Source organism: Hirundo rustica, chromosome 34, assembly GCF_015227805.2.
Source record: "Hirundo rustica isolate bHirRus1 chromosome 34, bHirRus1.pri.v3, whole genome shotgun sequence".
In the NCBI taxonomy this organism is placed as follows: Eukaryota; Metazoa; Chordata; class Aves; order Passeriformes; family Hirundinidae; genus Hirundo; species Hirundo rustica.
In genome coordinates, this window is record NC_053483.1 from 468766 (window position 1) to 496366 (window position 27601).

The 27601-nt window shown below is 45.5% G+C and overlaps 2 pseudogenes; one reads left to right on the top strand and one right to left on the bottom strand.

The window, feature by feature from the left end:
• LOC120764662 (uncharacterized) overlaps positions 1–27601 on the bottom strand; it is a 263621-nt pseudogene that overhangs the window by 146368 nt on the left and 89652 nt on the right.
• LOC120764663 (zinc finger protein 850-like) overlaps positions 1–27601 on the top strand; it is an 88179-nt pseudogene that overhangs the window by 51668 nt on the left and 8910 nt on the right.

Consider the following 27601-nt stretch of genomic DNA (forward strand, 5'->3'; position numbering starts at 1 on the left):
GCTGACCTGGCTTGTTCCAGAAGTCCCAAGGTGAATGGGAGAGCTCGTGCAGACACCTCAACCAGTCACAGGCAGTGCAGAGAGCAGACATATCGCTGGTCAAGGAGCTGGGCAGGGCTGAGACCCAGACCTACGAGTGTCTGGAACCGGCAGTTTTGAACCTCCTGTATAAGGGATTTCTGAACAATAAAATGTGCTGTTTGTCTCATGATCAAGAGGTCTCGAGTCATGGTTTCTGTCACCCTACCCAAAACCTCCTCACATTACAGTGGGATTCAGCCCTTTTGGGTTAAAATTGAGTTGTTCAGAGTGGGATTTGAGTGGTTTTGAGGTGACAGATTGATCCCTCCTGGCTTTTGGAGTGCAAAGAGATGGAGAACACTGCATCAAATCCCCCAGGATGGCACAAATCCTGCAGAATATGGCCCCAAATCCTAAATTCCCCCTCAAATACCAGTGTAATGGTGGGATTTAGACATCTTTGAACAATTTCTTTCTTTTCAACCCTGTTCTGGCTGGTTTTAAGGGATGAAGATGAATCAGAAGAAAATGAAGGCCAAACCAAAAGGATCAGCAGCCAGGTGTCTTCCCAACACGGATCACAGGGAATGTGGGTCACCAGGGCACAACGTGGGTCCTCCAGTGGGGGATGCAGCTGGAGCAGCACACAAAGCTCTTCCTGCACTGGGGGCACTCACAGGGCTTCCCTTAGAGGTGTCTCTCTTGGTGTTGGGTCAAGGCTGAGCCCTGTGAGAAGCTCTTCCCACACTGGGGACACTCATAGGGCCTCTCCCTGCTGTGCATGTGCTGGTGCCTGACGAGGGTGGAGTTCTGCTTGAAGCCCTGCCCGCAGTCAGGGCAGTGGAAGGGCCTCTCTCTGTGAATCCGCTGGTGAAGGAGGAGACTGCTGCTGATCCGAAATCCCTTCCCACACTCGGAACATTTGTAGGGCCTCTCCCCGGTGTGGATCGTTCGGTGGACAATAAGGCTGGAGCTCTGGCTGAAGCTTTTGCCACATTCCCCACACTTGTACAGCTTCTCCCCAGTGTGGATGTTCTGGTGCTGGGTCAGGTTGAAGCTGCTTCTGAAGCTCATCCCACATTCCTCACACTTGTAAGGCCGTTCCCCAGTGTGGATCCTCTGGTATTTATCAGGCTGGAGCTCCTACTGAAGCTCTTCCCACATTCCCCACACTTGTGGGGTCGTTCCCCAGTGTGAATCCTCTGGTGACGGATCAGGATGAACCTCTTGCTGAAGCTCTTCCAACCTCCAATCACTTGTGGGGATTCTCCCCATCATGAAGCTGCTCATGGACCACCAGGTCTGAGCTCTGGCTCCATCTCCAGCCACCTACCTGGCACAGGGTGGCTCTTTCCTCCTCAGATCCTCGTGATCTGCCTTTGCAGCCCCTCCTCCTGCGGAATCTCAGGGGCTGTTCCTCCCCATCGGATTCCTGCCCCGTGGAGCTGCTCAAAACGGCCTCTTCCACGAGGATCTGCCGTGGGGATTTGTCCTCCCTGGTCTCCATGCTCAGCTCCTTGTCTGGGGGAGGAAGGACAAGGAGAGGATGGGATTTGCCTCCGTGCCAGAGGGAAGGGGAAGGAGATCCCCTCAGTGCGTCCCCGGCAGGACGGCGTCGGCTGCGGGGTTGTCCTGGTCAGTTTCACGACTGGGTGTGGCTCTGGACGCTTCCCTTGGAGCGTCTCCAAGGCATGGAACGTTGGAGCTGCCCCCAGCTGTGGTGTCACTGAGAGGGGAACCTTGGAGCTGCCAGCACGGTGATGTCCCCGAGAGGGGAACGCTGGGGCTGTGCCACTCCTGGCCCGGCCCCAAGAGCTCTGGCAGCACCTGGAGGAGACACCAAGGCTGAGCTGGGAGGGAGGCAGCAGGATCATGGAGTGCAGGCCCCTGCCCTGCACAGACAGGCCAAGAGTGGCAGCCTGGGCATCCCCGGGAGCGGTGTGCAAAGGCTCCTGGAGCTGCTGCAGCCTCGGAGCTGTGAGCATTGCAGTGGCTGCAGAGCTCTGGGGAAAGGCCCCGGCCCTGGCTTGGGGCTCAGCCGGTGGCCCAGGGAGCAAATGAACTTGCAGCTTGTGGCCCAGAGCAGGGAAGAGCAGGGGCAGTGCTGGCTGGGAGAGCCTCTGGGCAAGGGCCTGCAGCACCAGGACACAGGTGTACCTCAGTTCCTGAGTGTTTATTAGTCTTAGTTGTCTCCTTTCAAGATTTCCTTGAAGATTAGTTGAGCAGGCTTCCATCCCTTTCCCTGCACTTCTTGTCATCCCATTCACTCTTTGCTTTTCACATGCTTTCAAAATTTTCCCTTTTTCTTTTTAAGCTGGCATGTCTTCAATTTCTTTTCTTCTCCTTCTTATATTTAACTTTCTTGACTGATTTCGGAATTTGAATTCAAGTACTTTTGCAAGTGTTTGTCCTTTTCAGTGTCCCTCGTTTCATTCCAGTGCATTTGGTCTCAATCCCTCCAGTTCCAAATTTTCCTCAGTTGTGTTCACTCACAATGTTTCTCATCATATCTCCTTTCCTGAGCATTGGATAGTCTCTGTTCTCTCTTTTCAAGATTTCATTGAAGATTCATTGGGCAAGCTTCCATCCCGTTCCCTGCACTTCCTGTCATCCCATTCACTTTTTCAAGTGCTTTCAAAATTTTCCCTTTTTCATTCTAATCTTTCATGTCTTCCATTTCTTTTCCTCTCCTTATATTCAACTTTCCAGCATGATTTCAGCATTTGAATTGGAGTACATTTGGGAAGTGTTGGTCCTTTTCACTGCCCCTCATTTCATCTCAGTCCATTTGGTCTCTATCCCACCATTTCCAAAAATTCTTGGTTGGTTTCATTTGCACTGGTTTTCATCATATCTCCTTTCCTGAGTGTTTGTTAGACTTTGTTCTCTGTTTTTAAGATTTCATTCCCTTTCCCGAAAGGAGACTTTCCTTTAGGAAGAGGGAATGAAATCTTGCGATTTCAATGAAGAATAATTAGGCAGGCTTCCATCCCTTTCCCTGCACTTCTTGTCATCCCATTCACTCTTTGCTTTTGAAGTGCTTTCAATGTTTTCCCTTTTTTATTTTAAGCTGGCATGTCTTCAATTCCTTTCCCTCTCCTTCTTTTATTTACCTTTCTTGCCTGATTGCATCATTTGAATTGGAGTTCTTTTGGCAAGTGTCATCCATATCATTGTTCCTCATTTCATGTCAGTCCATTTGGTCTCAATCCCTCTGGTTCCAAATTTCTCAGTTGTATTCATTTGAACTGTTTCTCATCATATCTCCTTTCCTGAGTGTTTGTTAGACTTTGTTCTCTCTTTTCAAGATTTCAGTGAAGATTAATTGGGCAAGCTTCAATACCTTTCCCTGCCCTTCTGGTCATCCCATACACTTTTTGCTTTTCACGTGCTTTCAAAATTTTCCCTATTTTCATTTTACGACTGCTTGTCTTCAATTCCTTTACCTCTCCGTTTTTATCTACCTTTCTTGCCTGATGTCAGCATTTGAATAGGAGTACTTTTGGCAAGTGTGGGTCCTTTTCACTACCCCTCATTTCATCTCATTCCTTTTGGTCTCAATCACTCCAATTCCAAAAATTCTCTTTTTTTTTTCATTCCCAGTGTTTATCATCATATCTCCATTCCAATTCCAAAAATTCTCTTTTTTTTTCATTCCTATCTCCTTTCCTGATCATTTGTTAGGGTTTGTTCTCTGTTTTCTACATTTCATTCCCATTCTCTAAAGGAAAGTCTTCCTTTCGGGAAATGGAATGGAATCTTGCAATTTTAGTGAATCTTAATTGGGCAGGCTTCCGTCCCTTTCCCTGCACTGATGTGGCTCTCTCTCCCCGAGAACCCCTGCTCTGTTTTTGCCTTGGCTAGCTCGGGAGAGAAACCACGCCAGAAGGAATTTTCCCTTCAGGTCCTTAAAGATCCCAGAGGCTGCAACCTTTTTTATTTTTTATTTAGAGAGAGCAGGAGTCCCTCAATGGCAAAAGGAAAGAGTCTGCCCTTGGTCTGGGGAATCATGACTTTATTCTGGGGTCCTGCTCCCGCAGAGCCCGGAGCTCAGTCCAGTCCCTGTCCCCATCCCAGTCCCAAGAGCAAGAGAGATTTTTCCCACATGGTCCCATGGCTTTTTCCCAGGGGGAAGGGGCTAGAGGCAAGGACAAGCCACTGCCCAGTCAGGGATAAGGTGGGAGTGGAACAGAGTTGGGTTACATTCCAGTGTGGGAGGATGGGCGGGGAGAAGGAGCAGGGACAAACCTCCAAGGGAACAGGGTGGTACAGAAGAAACTATTACAAACCCAATAAAAAAATTAAATACAATATAAACCCAAAAAATGCGCTACAACACTGCACTTCTTGCCATCTCATTCACTTTATGTTTTTGTGTATTTCAGAATATTCCTTTTTTCATTTTAAACTTGCATTTCTTCAATTTCTTTACTTATCCTTCTTTTATTTACATTTCTTGCCTGATTTCAGCATATGAATTGGCACATTTCTGGCAAGTGTTGGTCCTTTTCACTGCCCCTCATTTCATCTCAGTCCTTTCGGGCTCAATCACTCTGGTTGCAAATTTTCTCAGTTGTTTTCATCTGCACTCTTTCTTATCATATCTCCTTTCCTGAGCGTTTGTTAGACTGTGTTCTCTGTTTTCAAGATTTCATTCTGGTTCCTGAAAGGAAGACTTTCCTTTTGGGAACGGGAATGGAATCTGGCTATTTTAATGAGGATTAATTGGTCAGGTTTCCGTCCCTTTCCCTGCACTTCTTGTCATCCAAGTCACCTTTTGCTTTTCACTTGCTTTCAAAATTTTCCATTTTTCCTTTTAAGCTTGCGTGTCTTCAGTTCCTTTTCCTCTCCTACATTATTTTCATTTGTTGCCTGATTGCAACATTTGATTTGCAGCACTTTTGGCAAAGTGTTGGTCCTTTGCAGTGCCCCTCATTTCATTCCAGTTCATTTGGTCTCAATCCCTCAATTTTCTCGGTTGTGTTCACTCACAATGTTTCTCATCATATCTCTTTTTTTGAGTGTTTATTAGACTTCCTTTTGAGTTTTCAAGATTTCAATGAAGATTCATTGGGCAGGCTTCCATCCCTTTCCCTGCACTTCTTGTCATCCCATTCACTTTTTGCTTTTCACATGCTTTCAAAATGTTCCTTTTTTCGTTTTAAGCTTTCATGTCTTCAATCTCTTTTCCAGTCCTTATTTATTTACATTTCATGCCTGACTTCAGCATTTGAGCTGGAGTTCTTTGGGAAAGTGTTGGTCCTTTTCACTGCCCCTCATTTCACCTCTGTCCATTTGGTCTCAGTCCCTCCAGTTCCAAATTTTCTTGGTTGTTTTAATTCGCCCTGTTTCCAGTCATATCTACTTTCAGGAGTATTTGTTAGAATTGGTTCTTGGATTTCAAGATTTCAATGAAGATTAATTGGGCAGGTTTCCATCTCCTTCCCTGCACTATATGTCACTCCATTCATATTTTACTTTTCACGTGCTTTCAAAATGTTCCCTTTTTCATTTTAAGCTTGCATGTCTTCAATCACTTTTCCACTCCTTCTTTTATTTACCATTCTTCCCTGATTTCAGTATTTGAATTGGAGTACTTTTCGAAAGTGTTGGTCCTTTTTGCTGCCCCTCTTTTCATCTCAGTCCATTTGGTCTCAATCCCTCCATTACCAAATTTTCTCGGTTGTTTCCATTCACAATGGTTTTCATCATATTTCCTTTCCTGTGTGTTTGTTAGACTTTATTGTCTGTTTTCATGATTTCAATGAAGATTAACTGAGCAGATTCTCCATCCTTTCCCTGTACTTCCTGTCATCCCATTCACTTTTGCTTTTCATGTACTTTCAAAATTTTCCCTTTTGAGTTTTAAACTTGCATGTTTTCTATTTTATTTCCTCTCCTTCTTTTATTTATATTCTCTGTCTGATTGCAGCACTTGAATTGGAGTATTTTTGGCAAGTGTTGTTCTTTTCACTGCCCCTCATTTCGTCTCAGTCCATTTGGTCTCAACCCCTCCAGTTCCAGATTTCCTCAGTTGGTTTTCATTCGCACTCTTTCTCATCATATCTCCTTTCCTGAGCGTTTGATAGACTTTGTTCTCTTTTTTCAAGATTTCAATGAAGATTAATTGGGCAAGCTTCCATCCCTTTCCCTGCACTTCTTGTCATCCCATCCACTTTTTGCTTTTCACGTGCTTTCACAATTTTCCTTTTTTCGTTTTAAGCTTGCATGTCTTCAATCCCTTTTCCTCTCCTTCTTTTATTTGCCATTCTTGCCTGATTGCAGCATTTGAATTGGAGTACTTTTGGCAAGTGTCATCCATTTCATTGTTCCTCATTTCATCTCAGTCCATTTGGTCTCAATCTCTCCAGTTCCAAAATTTCTTGGTCGTTTTCATTTGCATTGTTTCTCATCATATCTCCTTTCCTGAGTGTTTGTTTGACTGTTCTCTGTTTTCAAGATTTCATTCCCCTCCCGAAAGGAAGACTTTCCTTTCGGAAGAGGGAATGTAATCTTTATATTACAATGAAGATTAATAGAGTAGATTTCTGCCCCTTTTCCCTGCACTTCGTGTCATCCCATTCAATTTTTACTTTTCATGTGCTTTCAGAATTATCCCTTTTTTGTTTTACGATTGCATCTCTTCAATTTCTTTTCCTCTCCTTCTTTTATCTATATTTCTTGCCTGATTGCAGCATTTGAATTAGATTTCTTTCGGCAAGTGTCATCCATTTCATTGTTCCTCATTTCATCTCAGTCCATTTGGTATCAATCCCTCTGGTTCTAAATTTTCTCGGTTGTTTTCATTCTCACTGTTTCTCATCATATCTCCCTTCTTTAGCATTTGTTAACCTTCATTTTCTGTTTTCAAGGTTTCATTGAAGATTAATTGGGCAGATTTCCTTCCCTTTCCCTGTACTTCCTGTCATCCTGTTCACTTTTTGCTTTTCATGTGCTTTCAAAATTTTCCCTTTTTAGTAAAGTGCAGTTGTGGGGAGCAGCCGGAGTCAATCACGCTCTCCACAGAAGTAATGGTGGATGCTCGTTTATTGAGGGTACACAGGGTTCTTTTATACATATATCATTCTTGTGCATAAGCTGTTCACGCAGCATTTTGCTACTTGCTATTTGTTACCTCCTGGTGTTCATGAGCCCCAAGCGGCTATACTATTGGCTAATTCCATCTGCATAAGCGTTCCTTTGCAGTTACCTGTTTACACTTTGTTGAGTGTGAGTGTTTACACGGCTCATTCCCAGACTATTCGTCCTTGACAGTGCTAAAACAACAGCATTTTCCCAACACTGCAAGGCCTCTCTGTGTCTATCTCCAGAAATCCTTCTAAAATTCCCCCTTTTTCTTTTGCACAAGCCAAGCATTAGATATTGTCTTATGCAACATATTCTTAATACAAGACATTACACAACTTAGTACTAATAATCCTACTACTACAAGTAATAATATAACAAACACTTGTTTAACAACAAACTTCAGCTCTCCTGTAATTTTAAGGCTACTTAACTAATCTCTAAATGCATCATCACTTTCTTTTAAATCATGTAATTTGTTTTTCTTTAATTGCAATTTTTGTGAATTGATCCAAAATAGTCAGACATGTTCATGCAACACATTCTTTCAAACTCTTCACACCTTTGGTTATGCACTATGGATGTTAACACTGTCCTAGCTTGGGACCAGAATTTAGGATCTCTCAGGTCCGTACAGTCCAACTTATGTATGGCATGTTTTCTCCGAGTGACTTTTGCCAAAGTCATCAATGCGGTTGTGTTAGGGTGAAACAGGACAAGCTTCCCTAAATAGCATGGGCCCTCATGTGGGCTGGCTGGGACTCCATTCCAAGCGCGGTCCCCACATAATAAAAATGTTCCTGGTGGAAGGCATTGTGCTGGTTTGCAAGTCAAATTACATTTGGAATAAAGTTGTTGGTGTACACTGCCACTAGATTGTCAAGCTGAATTTATTGCAGCCCATTTCTGGCTATGTATATTTAGACTCTGCTCTGTGGGGGGCTCAAAGGACACCCAACCTCCCTCACTTCTATTCGTAGAGCTGGTATTCATACATCCAAGGAGGTCTAATTCTTCAGGTGGTGAAGTAAGTGTATCATTAAGTTGCTCTATAGTTTTACACTGCCAGTCTCCATCAGCCTGGGTGGCTGTGAAACCTGATGTCCACACCATGGCGCTTGCCACAGTAAAATTCAGCATTGTCTCATTTTTCATATGACCTTTAAATTCATGAGGGCTCCAAAGGAGTGTTCCTATCAAACAAGTCCTGAATGGGTCTTGGGAATTGGCCAGGCTAAGGCAAATAGAATCCTGTTCCGTCACACTGGCAAATGTCACCCATACATTAGTTCTCTTAGAAAATTGGTGAGCTAATTTGAGAAGATCCTGCAACACTTGTTGACACCATGAGCAAAAAGAACGCAACACACGAAAACGTCTTACCATGTGCACCTGCTATATCCTTTTTTTTTTTTTAAGATAATTTTTTTTAAAAAATAAAATTAATTGACAAAGATACCACACTATTTTGCATGCTGGGCACCCCTTGGCTCACAGGACCCTGTTCAGCATGAAACCACTTTGTCAGCAATGCACGAGCAAAAACCACCCCAGCTTGGCTCTTACTTGGCAGCTGCTGCAGCCACACAACTTAGTAAGATATCTTTGGGTTTTCACCAGCTTAAGTCTTTAGTAAATAAATTCCAAGTGAACGCTAAACAAGTATTTCGCTAAGAGAGGATGAAATATTAAAATTAAAAGCAAGTCAGATTTCAGCTGTAATTATACTACATTAGAAACTCCAGTTGGTGGGGATCCATTCACTACATAGAGAAATTAGTAATCAAGGTCATTACAAAGACAGAGCATTTGTTTCCTGCATGCTTTCCCAGGCTTGGAATCAACAGAGTTGACTACATGGAAAGTTGACTAGGGTGAACTCGGAATTCATTTTCTCAGGCAGGAGACTAGATAAGGAGCGTTACTAGTAAAAAGTCATACAACATTGATTATTATAAATTACTTTGTTCTCATCTGCTTTTAGTCTTTGTCTCCTCTGAGTCTTCATCCATTCCTGTAGAAACCTAACTCCTTTTCCATTCCCCTGTGGCAGCTCCCATCCCCAGTGATGGTTTGAGGGCATGGGGCAGCCCTTGATGCGGAACACGTGGATGTGCAGGTGGGCAGCAATTCTGGCTGCACACGCTGACACAGTATCGGAGCAGGTCAGACAGGGACAGGATCAGGGCAATCCAGAGGACAATAGACTTATCAGCTTTATAGCTGTTAAAACATTTGGTCAAGGAACAGCAATGCTGGGCCTATGAATGCTGTGTTATATAAATACATTTCACTCTTGGTCATGTGGGCAACCACCAGTTGATTTGTGATCTTGGCAGCCACAAAGCCAAAAGTCAGGGTGTAGAGGCAGAGATGCCTCTCAAAGAGCTGCACAGCAGATTTCTTGTCGATCATTGCAGCCAAGGCAATCACAGAGCCAATATGAAGAAAAGGTGAGAGGACACTTGTTCCTGCTAAAGTGGATGCATTTTTGCCAACTGCACCTGAATATTCAGTCTTGGAATCAGAGATTGCTAAAAAGATGGTCTTCCAATCACTGCCAGTAAATGCATGATTATTATGAAGATTTGTACGTCAGTCACATCAATCATGCCGAAGCTCAGCGTCCTGAGACCTACATCTGTCAGTGCACGCAGTAAAACATGAATGTCACAGCAAAACAACAGAAGAACATCCCATCAGGGTTGGTGTCCAGCTGCACAGCAATACAAGTTTCCAAAACCACAAAGACTGTGGACAATGAATCACAGCTATGATCAAAAAGCTCTCCTAACGGAGTGCTGCTATTTGTCCTTCTTGCTTGTTTTCCATCTGTAGCATCCAGGGACTGGAATGCCACAGGCACAAGCAATGAATGTCCAGGAAGGTGCCTGCCTTTGAAGCTGTTGAGCAGTAACATACTAATAACAGCGTTGCAAATATATTTATTAACAGTTTGATGACGGTGATCAGACTGGGGGCAGTCCAGGCTGGAGAATGGATATCTTCAGTATGAATCCAATCTAACATTGTTCGAGCACTTTTCAGATTTCAAGCTGTGCTCTTTTACTGTGGGTGGTTTTTTGTGGGGGTTTTTTTGGGTTTGGGTTTTTGTTGGTTTTGTTTGTTTGTTTGTTTGTTTGTTTGTTTTGTTTGGTTGGTTGGTTGGTTTTGGCCTGTTGCAAGATTTTCCATTCATGCTGCTCACACACAGGATTGCCATCTCTGAACACGACAGGACACGCTACAGGACATGCCATGTGTCCTGCGGGTTCCCACTGTCCTTCTAGTATAGCATCACCTATAATTTTGGACCATCGAGTCACGGGGGGGGCAGGCAAAGGTGTTGCCTGGGAACTGCTTTCTGCAGTTTGTTCTGGAAATTGTTGCATTGGAGTTGACTGGAAGCTGAAAGATGTTGGCTCCTCCTGATTCTTAGCATTTATTGTAGATAGTTCTTGGGCTTTTTCCAGCAGCATCTTGGTTGCTGCTTGCCCTCGCTCATCCAGGCGTTGCATCACTGCCTGAATTTGATCAGTCAGTTCTTTTAAACCAATCGTGGGTTCTGCCAGGGGAAGCACTGCTCCATCATTTGGTTCCTCCTCTAATTCATCCGGCAGCAGAACATTGTCGGGGGAAGGTGGTCGACAGCAGGGGTCACGGGTTCCCCTCTCTTGGTCTCTTCGGTGTCTCTTCGGGCACAGCCGAGAAAGGGGGAGCACTCAGTGCATGCCTTGTGGGAGCGGCGGCGCTGGGAGCAGCAGCGGCGGCCCCGGCCCCGGCCCATGGTGGCAGTGGCGGGGCGGTGCGGACTCCCGGGGGCCGCTTTCTCCTCGTCCTGCCTGTTGCTGCGGGGGCGGCGGGGGCGGCGGGCACGATGGAGCCGCTGCCACGGAGGGATGGGGATGGTCCATGGGCTGGGAGCGGTGAGCCGGGCATCGGCCAGCGACGGTGCCGGGGCGCCGGAGGCAGCAGGAGGGCACGGCAGGGGCCCCACAGTGCCTCCCCGAATTCACGGCATCGGGGGCTTGTTAAATGTCCATTTCCCCGTGCCCAGTTAATCAGCTTTTGCAGTACTTTTTCTGCTACTGTTTTTCCTCTCTCAGAGAGTATAATAATAAATAACATCAATGCAACAGCAAAGTCGCATTCCATGCTTGCCGTCGTCAATGGGGCAGGGAAGTGAGTACTCAGAGTCTTCCACCTTTTTTCAAGAAACTGCCCCATTCCCCTTACCAGCTCAGCCTTGCACTCTTTGCAAGGACGGCGAGCTTCTGCCTCAATGCTGATGCATCTCTCGGCAGATCAGCGTCTGACCGCTATTTTCCGGAGGTCTCACCTCAATGCAGCTGCATCTGTCGGCGAGTTCAGCATCCAACCGCTCAGCGTCCCACCGCTAATTTGTCCTCCGGATCGTCACCCCAAGGTCCGAAGTTCGGGTGCCAATTGAAGGTGATTTTTGAAAAGAAAGAAAAACAAAACGAAAACAAAAACACGGGCAACAGCCAGAGTCAAACACCTTCTTCACAGAAGTAGTGGTGAATGCTCCATTTATTGAGGGTACTCAGGATTCTTTTATACATATATCATTGTTGTGCACAAGCTGTTCACACAGCATTTTACTACTAGCAATTGGCTAGTGTTATCTGCATAAGCATTCCTTTGCAGTTACCTGTTTACACTTTGTTGAGGGAAAAAGCTGGTTCTCAGGCTCAGTGTCCTGGTCCTCAGGCTCAACGTCCTTGACAGTGCTAAAACTACAGAACTCTCCCAGCATTGTCAGGCCTCTCTGTGTCTGCCTCCAAAAATACGGCTACATATTTGTCCTTTTCAGTGCCCCTCATTTCTTCTCAATCCATTTGGTCTCAACCCCTCCAGTTCCATATTTTCTCAATTGTTTTCATTCCCACAGTTCCTCATCATATCTCCTTTCTTGAGCGTATGTTAGATTTTGTTCCCTGTTTTCAAGATTTCAATGAGGATTAACTGAAAGGGCTCCCAACATTTTCCCTTGTTTTAATTCGCACTGTTTTTCATCATATCTCTTTTCTTGAGTGTTCGAATTTGTTCTCTGTTTTCAAGATTTCATTCCCTTTCCCGAAAGGAAGACTTTCCTTAAAGAAGTGGGAAGGACATCTTGCAATTTCAATGAAGATTAATTGGGAAGTCTCCCATTTCTTTCTCTGCACTTCTTGTCGTTGCATTCACTCTTTGCTTTTGAAGTGCTTTCAAAATTTTCCCTTTCTCATTTTAAGCTTCCCTGTCTTCAATTCCTTTCCCTCTCCTTCTTTGATTTCCCTTTCTTGCCTGATTGCAGCATTTGAATTGGAATACATTTGGCAATTTTTGGTCTTCTTCACTGCCCCTCATTTCATCTCAGTCCACTTGGTCTCAATCCATTCCTTACCAGATTTTCATGATTGTTTCCATGCCCACTCTTTCTTCTCATATTTATATTCCTGAGTGTTTGTTAGCCTTAGTTCTCTATTTTCAAGACTTCAGTGAAGATTAATTCGGCAGGCTTCCATTCCTTTCCCTGAAGTTCTTGTCATGCCATTCACTCTTTGCTTGTCATGTGCTTTCAAAATTTTCACTTTTTTGTTTTAAACTTGCCTATCTTCAATCTCTTTTCCTCTCCTTTGATTTCCGTTTCTTGCCTGATTTCAATACATCTGGCAATTGTTGGTCTTCTTCACTGCCCCTCATTTCATCTCAGGCCACTTGGTCTCAATCCATTCGATACCAAATTTTCTTGATTGTTTTCATTCCCACAGTTCCTCATCATATCTCCTTTCTTGAGCGTATGTTAGACTTTGTTCCCTGTTTTCAAGATTTCAGTGAAGATTACCTGGGCAGGTTTCCATCCCTTTCCCTTCATGACTTGACATGCCATTCAATTTTTGCTTTTCACGTGCTTTCCAAATTTTCGCTTTTTTGTTTTAAGCTTGCATGTGTTCAATTTCTTTTCCTCTCCTTTGATTTACCTTTCTTGCCTGATTGCAGCATTTGAATTGCAGTACTTTTGGCAAGTGTGGGTCCTTTTCACTACCCCTGATTTCATCCCAGTCCATTTGGTCTCAATCCCTCCAGTTCTGTATTTTCTCGGTTGTTTTCATTCGCACTGTTTCTCATCACCTCTCCTTTCCTGAGCGTTTGTTCGACTTTGTTTTCTGTTTTCAGGATTTGATTCCCTTTCCCGAAAGGAAGACTTTCCTTTCGGGAGAGGCAATGAAATCTTGCCATTTCAATGAAGATTAATTGGGCAGATTTCCGTCCCTTTCACTGCACTTCTTGTCCCGTTCTCTCTTTGCTTTTCATGTGCTTTCAAAATTTTTCCCTTTTTCATTTTAATCTTGCATGTCTTTAACTCCTTCTCCTGTCCTTCTTTGATTTCCCTTTCTTGCCTGATTTCTGCATTTGAATTCCAGCACTTTTGGCAATTGTTGGTCTTCTTCACTGCCTCTAATTTCATCTCAGTCCATTTGGTTTTGAGTCTCTCTATGTGACCAGACGACTGCTGATGGCAAAAGGAAAGAACCTGCTCTTTGTCCGCGAGGGAAAACATTGCTTTATTTGCCCAGGAGCTAGTTTTAGCTCTTTTCCCCTCTATGCCAGAGCCAGATCTCTTCAGGCCACTCTCGTCCCAGGGCTTTTTCCCCAGGGGGCCGGGCCCAGAGGCAGGGACACGCCACTGCCCAAACAGGGATAAAGTGGAACAGAGTTGGGTCGCATTCCAGTGCGGGGGATGGGCACTGCTGAGCACGGACAAACCACGTGATCTAATTTCTAAGGGAAACCAGGAAAACATTACAACTCAAATGAAACACAATATTAACCAAAGTAATACACTGTAATATCTCCTTCTTTCTTCTTAAGTAAAGGAGGAAGGCTCAGTCAGTGGGAGATGCTCAGAGTTTGGACCCTGAGCACCTTTAAAGTTGCAAAAGAAAAATGACCTTTAGTGCAAACAAACTTTCTAGAAAAACACTGTTAAGGGATAATGATAATTAGGAGAAGGTTCGGTGCTTTCTCCTCCTCCAGGCAGTACTGGCCACTTGTGGAGCCTCTGCAGGTGATTTTGCAGTTCTAGGGATGAAAGGTTTCACCCACTTGGCTGGCACCCACTTGGGACCTGAGGGAGTGGACATGCAGGCATACTTATGACCCCAGGTGATCAGATCATGAGGACCCTCCGTTTCCCTGGTTGCTGGATTGTTTACCATTACCGGAGGCTTTGCTTTCAGCTGCAGCTGAAGTGGCGCACAATTGGTGGGTTAAGATTTTCAAATGTGCAATTTAAAAAGTTCAGAGTGAACAAGGCTTTGGACAACTGGATTTGGGGTGTTTCTAGTTTTAGAGACTGATATTGTTGGCTGAGGACCCTTTTGAGATTTTGGTGGGTCCTTTCCATGATGGCCTGACCTGTCGGGGAGTAGGGGATGCCTGTTTTGTGCTCTACTTCCCATTGCTGCAGGAAGCTTCTGAACTCCTTGGATGTGTATGTGGGTCCATGATCAGTTTTTATTGATTTGGGGATGCCCAGGAAGGAGAAAGCCTGTATTAGGTGTTTCATGGCATCACTAGATTTCTCCCCTGTGTGGGCAGAGGCACAGACAGCTCCAGAAAAGGTGTCTACAGATACAGGGACATACCTTTGCCTACCAAAGGACATGATGTGGGTCATGTCTGTCTGCCATACCTCACAGCTGTTCAATCCCCTGGGGTTTGCTCCTGCACTCAGGGCTGGGAGTGCGTGTTGCTGGCAGGAGGGACACATTGACACAATTGCCCGAGCCTGTTCCCGAGTTAGGTGGAACTGGCAGACAAGGCCTGGCGCATTCTGGTGAAAAAGCTGATGGCTGATTTTGGCTTGTCCAAAGATGTCTGGGAGTGGGGCCATCTCCACAGGCGCAGCAAGAGCATCAGCCCTTCTGCTGCCCTGGTAAATTGGTGTGTGATCTGATGTGCATCACATAAAATTGTTGCTCTCAGTGGGAGATCAGATTTACTAGATTTGAGAGCAAGTTGAAAAGTGGGGAATTGGAGACCTCACTCAGTACAGCTTGTTCAGCTCTGGATACTACACCTGCTACATAGGCCGAATCTGTGACCAAATTGAATGGTTCAGGAAACTTTTCAAAAGCTCTAACAACTGCAGCCAACTCAGCTACCTGAGGCGATCCTTCCACCTCGACAATATCTTTCTCCCACTGCTGAGTTTGAGGATTTTTCCATGTTATTACTGATTTATGAGATGTTCCAGATGCATCTGTAAAAATGGTTAGAGCCTTTAAAGGCTTCCTGCTTGGAACACTTTTTAATGACAATTTGAACTGAATTTGTTCTCTAAATAATTGTTGAGCAGGCCGATGAATTGAAATTTGACCTGTGTAGCTATCCAGAGCAAACTGCAAAGCTTCATTTCATGAATCAGGTGCTCCAACATTGCTTTTGTGATTTGGCCAGAGTTTATCTCAATTGGTAGTGAATACTCTCAAAATCACATCCTGCCAACTCCCTGATCCGGGTCCTGGCTTTCCGGATCAATTCTGCTACCAGTTCCTGTGGCCTGGTCATTCTTTTGGACCGGTGGTGACTGAGGAAAGCCCACTCTATGGTTAAGAGGGGATCCCTAGAGTCTTTGTCCTTTTTTGATTTTTCCACTCTTTCCCACTGAAAAATCATCCCGTGTAACTGTGGCAATTTGCCTAAAATGATGAATTGGAATGGCAAGTCTGATTTGCACCTGTTGGCCTGTCTGGTGGCCATACAGTCCTGTACCTTTTCTAGGACTGCTCTTGCCTCTTGGGTGATGGTCCTCGGAGAACTTAGCTCCTCTCCCCCTTTTAAAAGATTAAAGAGGGGGTCTAGGTCCTCAGTGGTCAGACCTAGCCAAGGTCTTACCCAATTTAAGGACCCACACAACTGCTGGACATCTGCTAAAGTTTTGATGTTATTTTTGACAACCAATTTTTGCTGCACAATGGTCCTCTTACCAGTCTTCAGACCCAGGTACTTCCAAGGTGGCATCCTTTGAATCTTCTCCTCCTGAAGCTCAAACCCTGCAGCAACCAAAGAATCGATTGTCAGGTCAAGTGCGTGGGACAGTAAGTCATCATTGGGGGCACACATGAGCACATCATCCGTGTAGTGCAGGATGATGGCTTCTCCTGCAGCTGTGCTCACTGGGGACAGCAGGGAAGAGAGGTACCACTGACAAATAGATGGCGAGTTTTTCATCCCTTGGGGAAGAAATTTCCAGTGGTATCTTTTCCTCAGGGCTTCTCGATTGAGGGTAGGGACCTGAGAAGACGAAACGTGGGGCATCGTGAGGGTGCAGAGGGATCTGGAAGAAACAATCTTTGATATCAATAATTTCCAAATTCCAATTTTGAGGGAGCATTGCTGGGGATGGCATCCCTGGTTGGAGAGAACCCATGTCCTCAATGACATTATTAATTTGATGGAGATCGTGGAGGAGCCGCCACTTGCCTTTGTTTGCCTTTTTGATAACAAAGACTGGGGAATTCCACGGAGACGTGGTTTCCACAATGTGGCCTTTAGCTAGCTGTTCATCCACTAGCTCCTGAAGCGCCTTCAATTTTTCTTTACTGAGCGGCCACTGCTCTACCCAGACTGGGGAATCAGTTTTCCAGTTGAGTTTCTGGGTAGGGCGCTCTTCAGTGGCCGCAGCCTGAAAACCCGGGGGGGCATCTGGAATGCCGATCGTGACCCCCCACTGGGCCATCAGGTCTCTCCCCCACAAGGGCTCTGAATAATCTAAAACAAATGGACGCAGTGTAGCTAATTGTCCATTTGGCCCCTTAATTTGCACAACACTTTTTGATTGTTTTGCCCGTTTCATTCCCCCTATACCTTCTACGTTCCCGGCCACATTTTGCAGTTCCCAATGTGAGGGCCACATCCTTTCCGGTACAATCGTTATATTCTCACCTGTGTCCAAAACCCCTTTGAGGTTTATTACTTCCCCACTGTGACAGACCTCACACCCTATTATGAGTTTGTCCCTCCCAATAACTCGTGTGGGGCAAATCTAAAGGTGTTTGTTCCTTGTACTGTTTTTTCCAGGGAATGGGTCAGGTGCTGGAATTGCCTGAGCTATTATCTGCCCTTAGGCAGAAACAAAGGTGGGCGAACACAGCGCAGCCAGAGAACTCGTTGTTTAGGGTTTGATGAGACGAGACCAGGAAGGATCTCGATCTCTCTCGGTGTGTACTTGGTATCCCCAAGGATGACATATTTACTGCCAACATGTTGCCAGGAGCCTAGCACTTGTAGATCCAATGAACCTAAATGCCAGTCTGTGTCACTTAGGTGCAAGGATTCTGTCAGTTGCAACCTAAAAGGCTTTTGGAGACATTCTGTGGTTAGACAGAGTCTGCTCACATCATGATCTGAAAGGGTCATATCTGGTGACTTCTGCTGAAAGGTAGAACTGGTTATAGCAGGATTATTTAATTTAACATTTGCATTTTCTAGTTTTTTCTCCCCCCTCCTTGGATTTGCCCTATTTGTGTCGGCACGCTGGGCAAGTAAGCGTTGACATTTTAGTTTTTTGAAAAATTCCCATTGAACTCTTGAGACCTCCCGCCCCCATTGTCCCAAAAGTCCAGAAATTGCTTCTTTAAAGGGCACAGAGATGCCCAGTGTCCAGCCTGATCACACAGGAGACACGTCGTTCTTCTCTTGGGTGGTGTCACAGGCACAGGCACAGGGGGCATGGCGTCTGCTGCGGCAGCTCTTTGTGGTGGTCTGAATGCATCTCTGGAACTGTGATTGAGGTGTGCTGTCATGAAAGGGACCTTCTGGGTGCATACATGCAGCATATCATCTAAGGTTGGCACTGGTTCCATGGACAGGCTGAGGATGGCTGCCTTGCACTGTTCGTTTGCATTGGTCAGTGCCATCTCCTCCAGGACCTGTTCCTGGGCTCCTTCTTTCTTAACCTGTAACTCGATAGCTCAGGTTAATCGCTCCACAAACGTTACAAAAGGTTCTGATGGAAGCTGCTTTATTTTACTGTAAGGTTGGAAGGACCCATCGGGCTGGATTGAAAAGAATGCTTTGAAAGCAGCCTCTTTAATGCGTTCTAAAACAGCTACAGGAATTTCTTGAGCTTGCTTGAGTGCTGTGACCCATTCACCATCACCACATAGATGTTCTGATCGAATTGGCAAATTATTATTATCAACAGCTGTTTCAGGATTTTGCCAAAGCTCCGGAAGTAAATCTCTTAATCTTTTTTTCCATGTGGAGTCCCAAAGCCTAAACTGTGTGGATGAAAGGAGGGCAGAAAAACGCTGCCGGAGGTCAAAGGGAACAATAGGATTCCCTGCTAAATTTCCTTTTAAAAGGTTGCGAAAGTATTCACTTTCATATCCAAAGTCGATCTGAGCTTTGCATAAACCCCAAATTGCTTTTGTGGGGGAAGGGGTCCCAATTACTGTGGACAGCAGCCCCTCTTTTTGACCATCAGTATGTGACCGGGGTGGCAGAAAAGCCGGGATCACTTCCTGCTTCCGAGTTCCCGGCTCCCTCCCGACCCCCGGGGCGTGGGAACTGGGACTGTGGGCAGGGAAACCGTGGGAACCAGGGGCAGGGAGGGGCTGGAGGCTTGAGTCACACGGGGAGGAGTTGGAGGGCCGAGGTTTGAGGGTAGGGGCAGAGTCAGAGGAGAGGGCAGTGCCAGGGGCGGCACCGAAGGTAAGGAGGGGTCTGGGGAGAGGAAGGGATTGCAAAAGGGATTGCAGGAAGGAGGGACAGACAAAGAGAGAGGCTCCTCGGGACTCAAGAGCACATGGCTTCAACCATTTTGGGGAACACAGGAGTCCCCTCCATCTTGTGACCCCCCTTCCCAACTAAGACTAGCTTGGGATTCGCTAAGATGGGGGTTTTGTGTACTTGGACTGCCTGCAAAAGCAAACTGAACCCGGGGTTTACAAACTGGGGAAGAAGGGAGTTTTGGGGAAAGCTTAGGGGTTTCTCGAGGAATATTTGATTTTGGGGAAGGGATTTTGGGGTCAGGATAGGGAGAAACTGAGGAGACTGGGGAAAGTCCACAAGGAACCAGCTTTTTTTCTTTTCATTTTCTTTTTGCATTGCAAATAAAATCTGCAAGGTCCAAAGAGCCAAATTTGCTTTTTCTTTATCATTAGGGGAGCTTGATTGAGACAATTTTTTTGCAACAACTTCCCAAAATTCTGGGGAGCTTATTTGCCCAGATGATACATCTGGAAATTGAGCAAATAACCACCGAAGGAAATTTTTTAATTTCTTCTTGGAAAAATGGGTTTTCCCATCCTCTGAGACACTTAAAATTTGATAATAGGCTCTTTTTTGAGACACAGACAGCCTAGCACCCATTTTTGGCTCAGATTTTAAGTTTCTGTGTCCCCTTTAACTGCTACAGAGAAACCAAAAGGAAAAAATCCTCGCTGGAGAGAGGAAAAAAAGCCAAAAAGGGGAAACAGTTTCCTTTTCCACCCACCCCCAGGCTGCTGAAAGAAAGCACTTTGAAGGTTTTTTACTCTGAAAGCAAAAACCTCCACAAAAGGAAAAACTTTTCCCTGAGGCTCAATGTCTCTTAAAAAGGCACTACATTTCCCTTAGAAAACTGAAAGTCGTACTCATCAAAAATCCAGTGTTCCTTTCCTTTCTTCTCCAATCACTCCTTTTGCCTGAGACTGACCCTTTTTGGTGCAAAAAGAGCTTCCAGTCTCTGATCCCAGGATCAGCTTTCCATGAACATGTGGTCGCTCTCTCTGGGAGCAGCTTGCCGGTCAAGGGCTTCTTCGCAGCATTCCAATGGGATTTTTGAGTCCAAAGGAGAAAACTGCAGCCCTGCCTGTGGAATCCTGTGTTTTGGAGACTTCACAGCAAACACCAATCCTGACAGGTCTGTCTCTGCGTTGGTCAGCTACATTTCGTGACTCACGTACCTGCATGCCATTCCTTGGCCATGTGTTGCCCGAGTGGTTCTTCCAGCTTTTTGGGAACCCCTTGTGGCTTTGAGCCCACGTAAAAGCGCCAATTATTGTGTCCCTTTATATGACCAAATGACCACCTATGGCAAAAGGAAAGAGCCTGCTCTTTGTCCGGGAGGGAAAATATTGCTTTATTTGCCCAGGAGCTAGTTTTAGCTCTATTCCCGTCCACGCCAGAGCCAGATCTCTCAAGACCCTGCCCATGCTGGGGCTTTTTCCCCAGGGGGCCGGGCCCAGAGGCAGGGACACGCCACTGCCTGATCAGGGATAAAGTGAGAGTAGAGCAGAGCTGGGTTACATTCCAGTGCAGGGGATGGGCACAGCTGAGCATGGACAAACCATGTGATCTAGTTTCTAAGGAAAACCATGGAAACATTAAAACGCAAATGAAACACAATATTAACCAAAGTAATACACTGTAACAATTTGGTCTCAATCCATTCTTTACCAAGTTTTCTCAGTTGTTTCCATTTGCACTCTTTCTTGTCATATCTATATTCCTGAGTGTTTGTTAGTCTTAGTTCTCTATTTTCAAGACTTCAGTGAAGATTAATTGGGCAGGCTTCTATCCCTTTCCCTGCCCTTCTTGTCATCCCATTTACTCTTTGCATTTCACGAGCTTTCAAAATTTTTACTTTATTATTTTAATCTTGCATGTCCTCAATTCCTTTTCCTCTCCGTATTTTATTTCCCTTTCTTGCCTGATTTCAGCATTTGAATTGGAACATTTTTGGCAAGTGTTGGTCTTCTTCACTGCCTCTCATTTCATCTCAGTCCATTTGGTCTCAATCTATTTGTTACCAGATTTTCTCGGTTGTTTCCATTCGCACTCTTTCTTGTCATATTTATATTCCTGAGTGTCTGTTAGTCTTAGTTCTCTATTTTCAAGTCTTCAGTGAAGATTAATTTGGCAGGCTTCCGTCCTTTTCCCTGCAATTCTTGTCATCCCATTCACTCTTTGCTTTTCACGTGCTTTCAAAATTTTCCCTTTTTCATTTTTAGCTTGCATGTCTTCAATCTCTTTTCCTCTCCTTTTATTTCCCTCTCTTGTCTGATTGCAGCATTTGAATTGGCGTACTTTTGACAAGTGTTGGTCTGTTTCACTGCCTCTCATTTCATCTCAGTCCATTTGGTCTCAATCCCTCTGGTTCCATATTTTCTCGATTGTTTTCATTCGCACTGTTTTTCATCATATCTCCTTTCCTGAGTGTTTGATGTTGTTCTCTGTTTTCAACATTTCATTCCCTTTCCCTAAAAGAAGATTTTCCTTAAGGAAGACGGGATGAAATCTTGCAATTTCAGTGAAGATTAATTGGGCAGATTTCTGTCCCTTTCCCTGGACTTCTTGTCATCCCATTCACTCTTTGCATTTCACGTGCTTTCAAAATTTTCACTTTTTCATTTTAAGCTTGCATGTCTTCAATTCCTTTTCCTCTCCTTCTTTGATTTACCTTTCTTGCCCGATTTCAGCCTTTAAATTGGAATACATTTGGCAATTGTTGGTCTTCTTCACTGCCCCTCATTTCATCTCAGTCCACTTGGACTCAATCCATTCTTTACCAAATTTTCTTGATTTTTTCCATTCGCACTCTTTCCTGTCATACCTATATTCCTGAGTGTTTGTTAGTCTTAGTTCTCTATTTTCAAGACTTCAGTGAAGATTAATTTGGCAGGCTTCCATCCCTTTCCCTGCACTTCTTGTCATCTGTTGGGAGTTAAGTTTTCATGTGGAATTTTTCCCCCATAAGTTGCTAGGAGACTAAGTATGGATTCTTAAAACGGTGCTTGCCCCGTACAAAAGGTGTAGATCACTTAGTTTAGGGGGGGAGGGAAAGGCTCCCGGGGGTGCAGGGTGTTGGGGTTTTTTGGCTGCTTGTTTTTTTCCAGGGAGGACGGTCGAGCGACGGCCAGTTGCATGTAGTCCACGGCTGGCGGAGGAGTCCAGTCCATTTCATCTCCTGGAGTGCCCCTGGAGTTCACAGCTCTTCACCTGCTCTGCTGGATTTGGTCAGCCCGGGTCCAGCCACCGTGCCTTCTTCAGCACTGCTCACTTTGCCTGCCGGGACACCCCCCTGCCTGCTGGGGACAACCCACCATTTCCAGCCATCAGCCCCGAGTTTTTCACCATTTTGGCTTGGTGCTCTTGGGGTCCCAAGAGATCAGACTGCCCGGGACTTGTGAGACAAAGCCCCTCAGGGTTGGTTCTTGGTTCTGTTTTATTATTAGTATAATTGCTGTTGTTTGTCTGTCCTGTTGTATTTACTAGTAAAGGACTGTTATTCCTTTCCCCATAGCTCTGACTGAAAAGGGTGGTTTTTTTTTTTTAGTTTGGTTTGGTTTGGTTTGATTTGGTTTGGTTTTTAATCTTCCAGATTATAATAACATGGACGGAAGGGATTGGAATTCCCCATTCCTAGAGGGGCCCCGCCTCTCTCTAGCAGATACCTGTCTTTTCAAACCGAGACATAATTTGGTGCCCAAGGCACGAGGGCATTGAGAGCAAAAGGAACAACAGCTCTTAAGTGCCTACATTGTTGCGTACTGGATATCATGTGGTCTGGCTTACCCTGGTGTCACCAAGACACACAAAGCAGTCACACACAGACAAGAGATTGTCGCAGGGCAGAGGTCCTTCTGATCCAGCTCACAGCTGAGATAGGCGGAGAGCCCCCTTTGTTTATTTCTTACTTTTTATACATTTGTGGGTCTAGCAGAAGATTGGCTTTTTGGGGTTTTCACCCCTCAGCCTCAGTGGCCAGACCAATTGTCAGTTACACTTGTTTTCAGGTTAGAAATATGTAAACAAAGTACAGAGAATGAAGAACAAAGGATTTGTTTATGTTACATCTGTGGGAAAAGGTAGAAAACTGCTCTAATATTCTACAGTAACTAAAAAGATCTGACTCCATTTATGAAATTCAAAAGGCTTTAAAAAACTCAGAAAAACCAGGGTAACACATGTCTAGATCCCACCATTACACTGTTATTTGAGGGGGAATTTAGCATTTGGGGCCATATTCTGCAGGATTTGTGTCTTCTTGGGGGATTTGATGCAGTGTTCTCCATCTCTTTGCACTCCAAAAGCCAGGAGGGATCAATCTGTCACCTCAAAACCACTCAAATCCCGCTCTGAACAACTCAATTTTAACCCAAAAGGGCTGAATCCCACTGTAATGTGAGGAGGTTTTGGGTAGGGTGACAGAAACCATGACTCAAGACCTCTTGATCATGAGACAAACAGCACATTTTATTGTTCAGAAATGCCTTATACAGGAGGTTCAAAACTGCCGGTTCCAGACACTCGTAGGTCTGGGTCTCAGCCCTGCCCAGCTCCTTGACCAGCGATATGTCTGCTCTCTGCACTGCCTGTGACTGGTTGAGGTGTCTGCATGACCTCTCCCATTCACCTTGGGACTTCTGGAACAAGCCAGGTCAGCCGAGTTGGGTCTGCTAGGACCAGATTTATCTTGTCTAGCTAATAGATGAGCTACGACAAACCACTCTTTCAGTTATAATTAAAAAAGTAAGTGTTCTTCGTCATCCTTCTTGCAGGTGCCTTGCAGGTAGGATGACAAAGACAGTATGAATTTAATTTGAATGGGGCTTTTTACTCACTTTGATAAACTTAATTTCTGTGGTGGTTTCAGGCAGATTTTGGGAGAAATCCTCCCATGGGGTCCCCTCCCCTCCCCCAACCGGTTCGGGAAAAGACTTCCGCAGAGAGATGTGGAAAAAACCTGTTTGTTAAACAGGCAAAGCACTCCCAGCACAATACCCGATGACAAGAGCTTCGTGCCGCTTACGGAGGGATAACAAACTTTAAGAAAGTCTCCTCTTGAGGGTCTTCACTGTGCTCCACCGCTCCGTCTCCACTGGCGCTGGGAGAAAAGGAGATGTGCAGGGCTGGTCTTGGTGGGGTGGGTCCCCTGTGGAGGCCCCCGGTGCTTCCCCAGGTCCTTAGTCCGGAGAGGTTGGAACAGTTCCAAGGAGAGGGCAAAAAAGAAAAAAGGAAGGAAAAGAAAAAGGAAAAAAGAAAAAGAAAAAAAAAGGAAAAAAGAAAAAGAAAAAAAAAGGAAAAAATAAAAAGAAAAAAAAGGCAAAAAGCTTCAGCTATTCTACAGCGTCTAACTACGCTAGCACTAAATTAACTAACTGCTGGGGAAAAAAACAACAGAGCTTCTTTCGTCTTGCCGTGTTCCAACTCCCCCGCTTCAAGGTCACTCCGATGAGCAGAGTTTTCCTGGGGAAAAACAAACCACGCTTGCCCTCCCCCCCTGCACCCAACAGACAATTGGGGGATACACAGTCGCCCCAGGACAGTTTCCCTAGCCAGTGATGCGTCTCATGTATTGTTGGAGCTGCAGCATCCACGTCCAGGAGGTGTTGGGTGAAATCCACCAATATCACAATTTGCCAGGCTAGCATGTCACAGGTTAATTGCTCAGAAGTTACAAGTTCCAACTTAACACTAGAAAACAGTAAACAATTTCACTTAAAACCATTTCAATCAAAACACACATCTTTCTGCCTCTGATGTCTCCCAAAGGTTTGGATCCTGGAGTTTACATAAGGTGGTGGGTAAATTGTCTTCCTACTGACAATCTTTTACTTAGAAAAACAGAAGAACATGAGAGCAGCCAAGACTCTTGAGGGGGGTGTACACCCACCCCACACCTTTTCACCTTTCTTTGTTGAACAATTAGAACAGGAACAAAATGTGTGTTTTGGAGCAAAAGGAATCAGGTGAAACTTTAAACTGCCCATATGTTTTACCATCACTCAGGGTCTGCTGCTGCTGAAGGGCCTCTTTATCACAGTGAGGGCTTGAAGAGCCTCTTCTGGATGAGGCTTTTCATGTTTATCTGAGAGGAAAGAAGGTTTAACTCCTGTTAGCCAAATCAGTTAGTGCAAGTGACTTGCTTTTCATTTTAGAAATTTGCTGTTGACTTTAAGAGGAGTTGGCATGAGTGAAATCTGAAAGGTGGCTGTTAGTAATTTTTAGCATGAAAATGCTCTGTTGAAATGCTGTAACTGAAATGGTAGGATTTTTGGAAGAGAAAAATAAATATCTTGATGCTTGCCTTTTTCTTTGGAGGGTAAAAACAGCATGTAAATGATTATGAATTTCAAACAGAAGAAATTATCAAATTAAACCAAAATTTTAAATATCACATAGCATTATATGGTAACTTCAATGCACACCTGAAAAGAAGAGAGTTTACTATTGTTAGGACTAAACTGTTGAGAGTATTTAAAAACAGTATTAGAATGGATATTTGTTTTAATGGTGACTATTTGTTGTGTCCGATTGTTGAAAGCATAATTTTGTGGTGAGTCCTTTCTGGGTTTTTTCTGACTGTTGATCATCTGCATTCCCAGGGGCAGTGGGCTGTGGCAGGCGTGGCTGGGAGGGACGCCCGCCGCTCCCCGCGGCCATCCTGCCCATGCTCTGCTCTCCGGTCCCGGTGTGGGGGGCGCGGCGCTGCTCGGGGCCCCTCAGGATGGGGTTACTCGTGGGAAGCGTAGAATAAGGACTTTACAATTAGAAATTGTACAGCAGGTATGTTTTCTGTCCAGCTGGGACACACGGGGGGATGTCTCCTCCAAACCGTGCGTACCTGGTCAGAGCAAGGTCCAGGTTTAAATACACATTGATCCCACAAACCCACACCTCCCCACCCGCCCATTCCCCGCCTTCTCTCGCTTTGTATTCTAATTAGCTGTCACAGCTCCTGGTGCTCCTGAGCTGGGCTCTTGGGAGGAAGGCCGATGTCTTCCTCAGGTTGATCTTCGCTTCTGGGCAGGCACAGTGGAGGTTTGGCTCTTTTTCAGGTCACTTTGTTCTTGCCAATGATTAGGAGCTTGATTTTGCTGGATTCAAGCCACAAAGTTCTGCTTTGTCTATTTGTGACAAATCCCTAGGTCCCGCTTTGCTGAGTTTCAACATTATACATCTTACCTGTATGACTTCTACTCTAGTAACTACCTAACAACCAGGCTTAATAGCGAATCTTCTATGTGTTCTCAGTACAAGCTGTTTCTCTACTTCTACAAAATCACCAAAAGCTGCTTCTAAAATCTTGTATTTTTATATTCATAAACATCCTCCATATCACGTGTAGTTAGGTTTTTCTCTAGTACAGTATCAGCGTACGAGGGCCCGCAGCAGACGGGAGTTGGGGCTGTTGTAGGAGCGGTGGCAGTGGCTGGTAGGGCTTTCCCAGCTTACAAGATGTTGGCCACGCTTTACCGGGTGAATTTTGCTGTGGTGGGGGAGGCAGGGAACGCGGTGCCGCTTCTGTTCTGCTTTGTAGTTGCCTGAGGCTTCGCACGCTCCCCTCTCTTGCCGTCTCTGTCGCTGCTGCTGCGCTTTCGCAGAGGCTGGGCTGAGAGGGGGCACGCCGCTAGGAAGGGTCTCCCCGGCCCCGACCACCCGCCCCACTCGGCTCTGCCTGAGGCCACATGGTGCGGGGCAGCAACAGCATTTTGGGATATTGTCAGGGTCCCCTCTTGTAGTCATGCACCCCCCACTCCCGAGTCAGCATTTCTGGATAAGGAAAAGGGTTTCAGTTGACCTGAAACATAAGGAAACCAAACTAGAAAGTTCTGTGTATTTCTCTTTGTAATTGGCTCAATGCCAAGAGAGAAGCACCTGTTGGACCTTGTCACTGTCCTTCAAAGTTTGTACCTTTCCTTACTGGCAATATGCCAGTGGAACCCACCTAGACTATTAAGTACTAAAGGGATTACACAAAAGAACCAAAGAGCTTTTTTGGGACTGCCGTAACAGTGTCAGGATGGTCTCTGCACTGTGGTTGACTTGCATTTTATTTTTCTGTTTATGTTTACTATTTTCCTTTATTAAACCTTCTGTTTTACAAAGCATGTCCGGGGAAGTTGTCACGCTCCATGATTTAAGCCATTTCCCTGAAAGCTGGCAGGATGTGATGTCCCGCAGTCCCGGGTGCCGGCAGCGCCGGCCGGGTCTCCCATTCTCTCGGGTGCTGACTGCTGCGCTTGCAGAAACTCCGCTGCACAGAGACCACCTCCAGCCCACACGAAGGGAAGCACAAATGGAGACAGCCCAGCCCCCATTCACTGCGGGGAGAAGGACAGACATGAGCTGATGCCCCAAATTCCCACAGAAAATGAGGACACACACCACCCGCCCCTTCCATAGCGGAGGAGCAGCAGCGAGGAGAGGAGGGCAGAGATGAGCTGATCCCCTCATCCCCACCATATACCTTGATCCTAGCCAAGGGCAAAAACAAAGGTGCGGAGACCCCACCAGAAACTCCGCTCCAGAGACCTCCTCCAGCCCATGGCCAAGGACAGCACGAACAGAAACGACCCAGCCCCCATCCATTGGGGACGAGGAGGACAGACATGACCTGACCCCCCAGAGTGGAGGATGGAGATGAACCTGGCCCCCCTCAGTAAGCTGAGGAGGACGGAGAGCACCCGGTGCCTCTGTCCCTCTCACGCCAGGG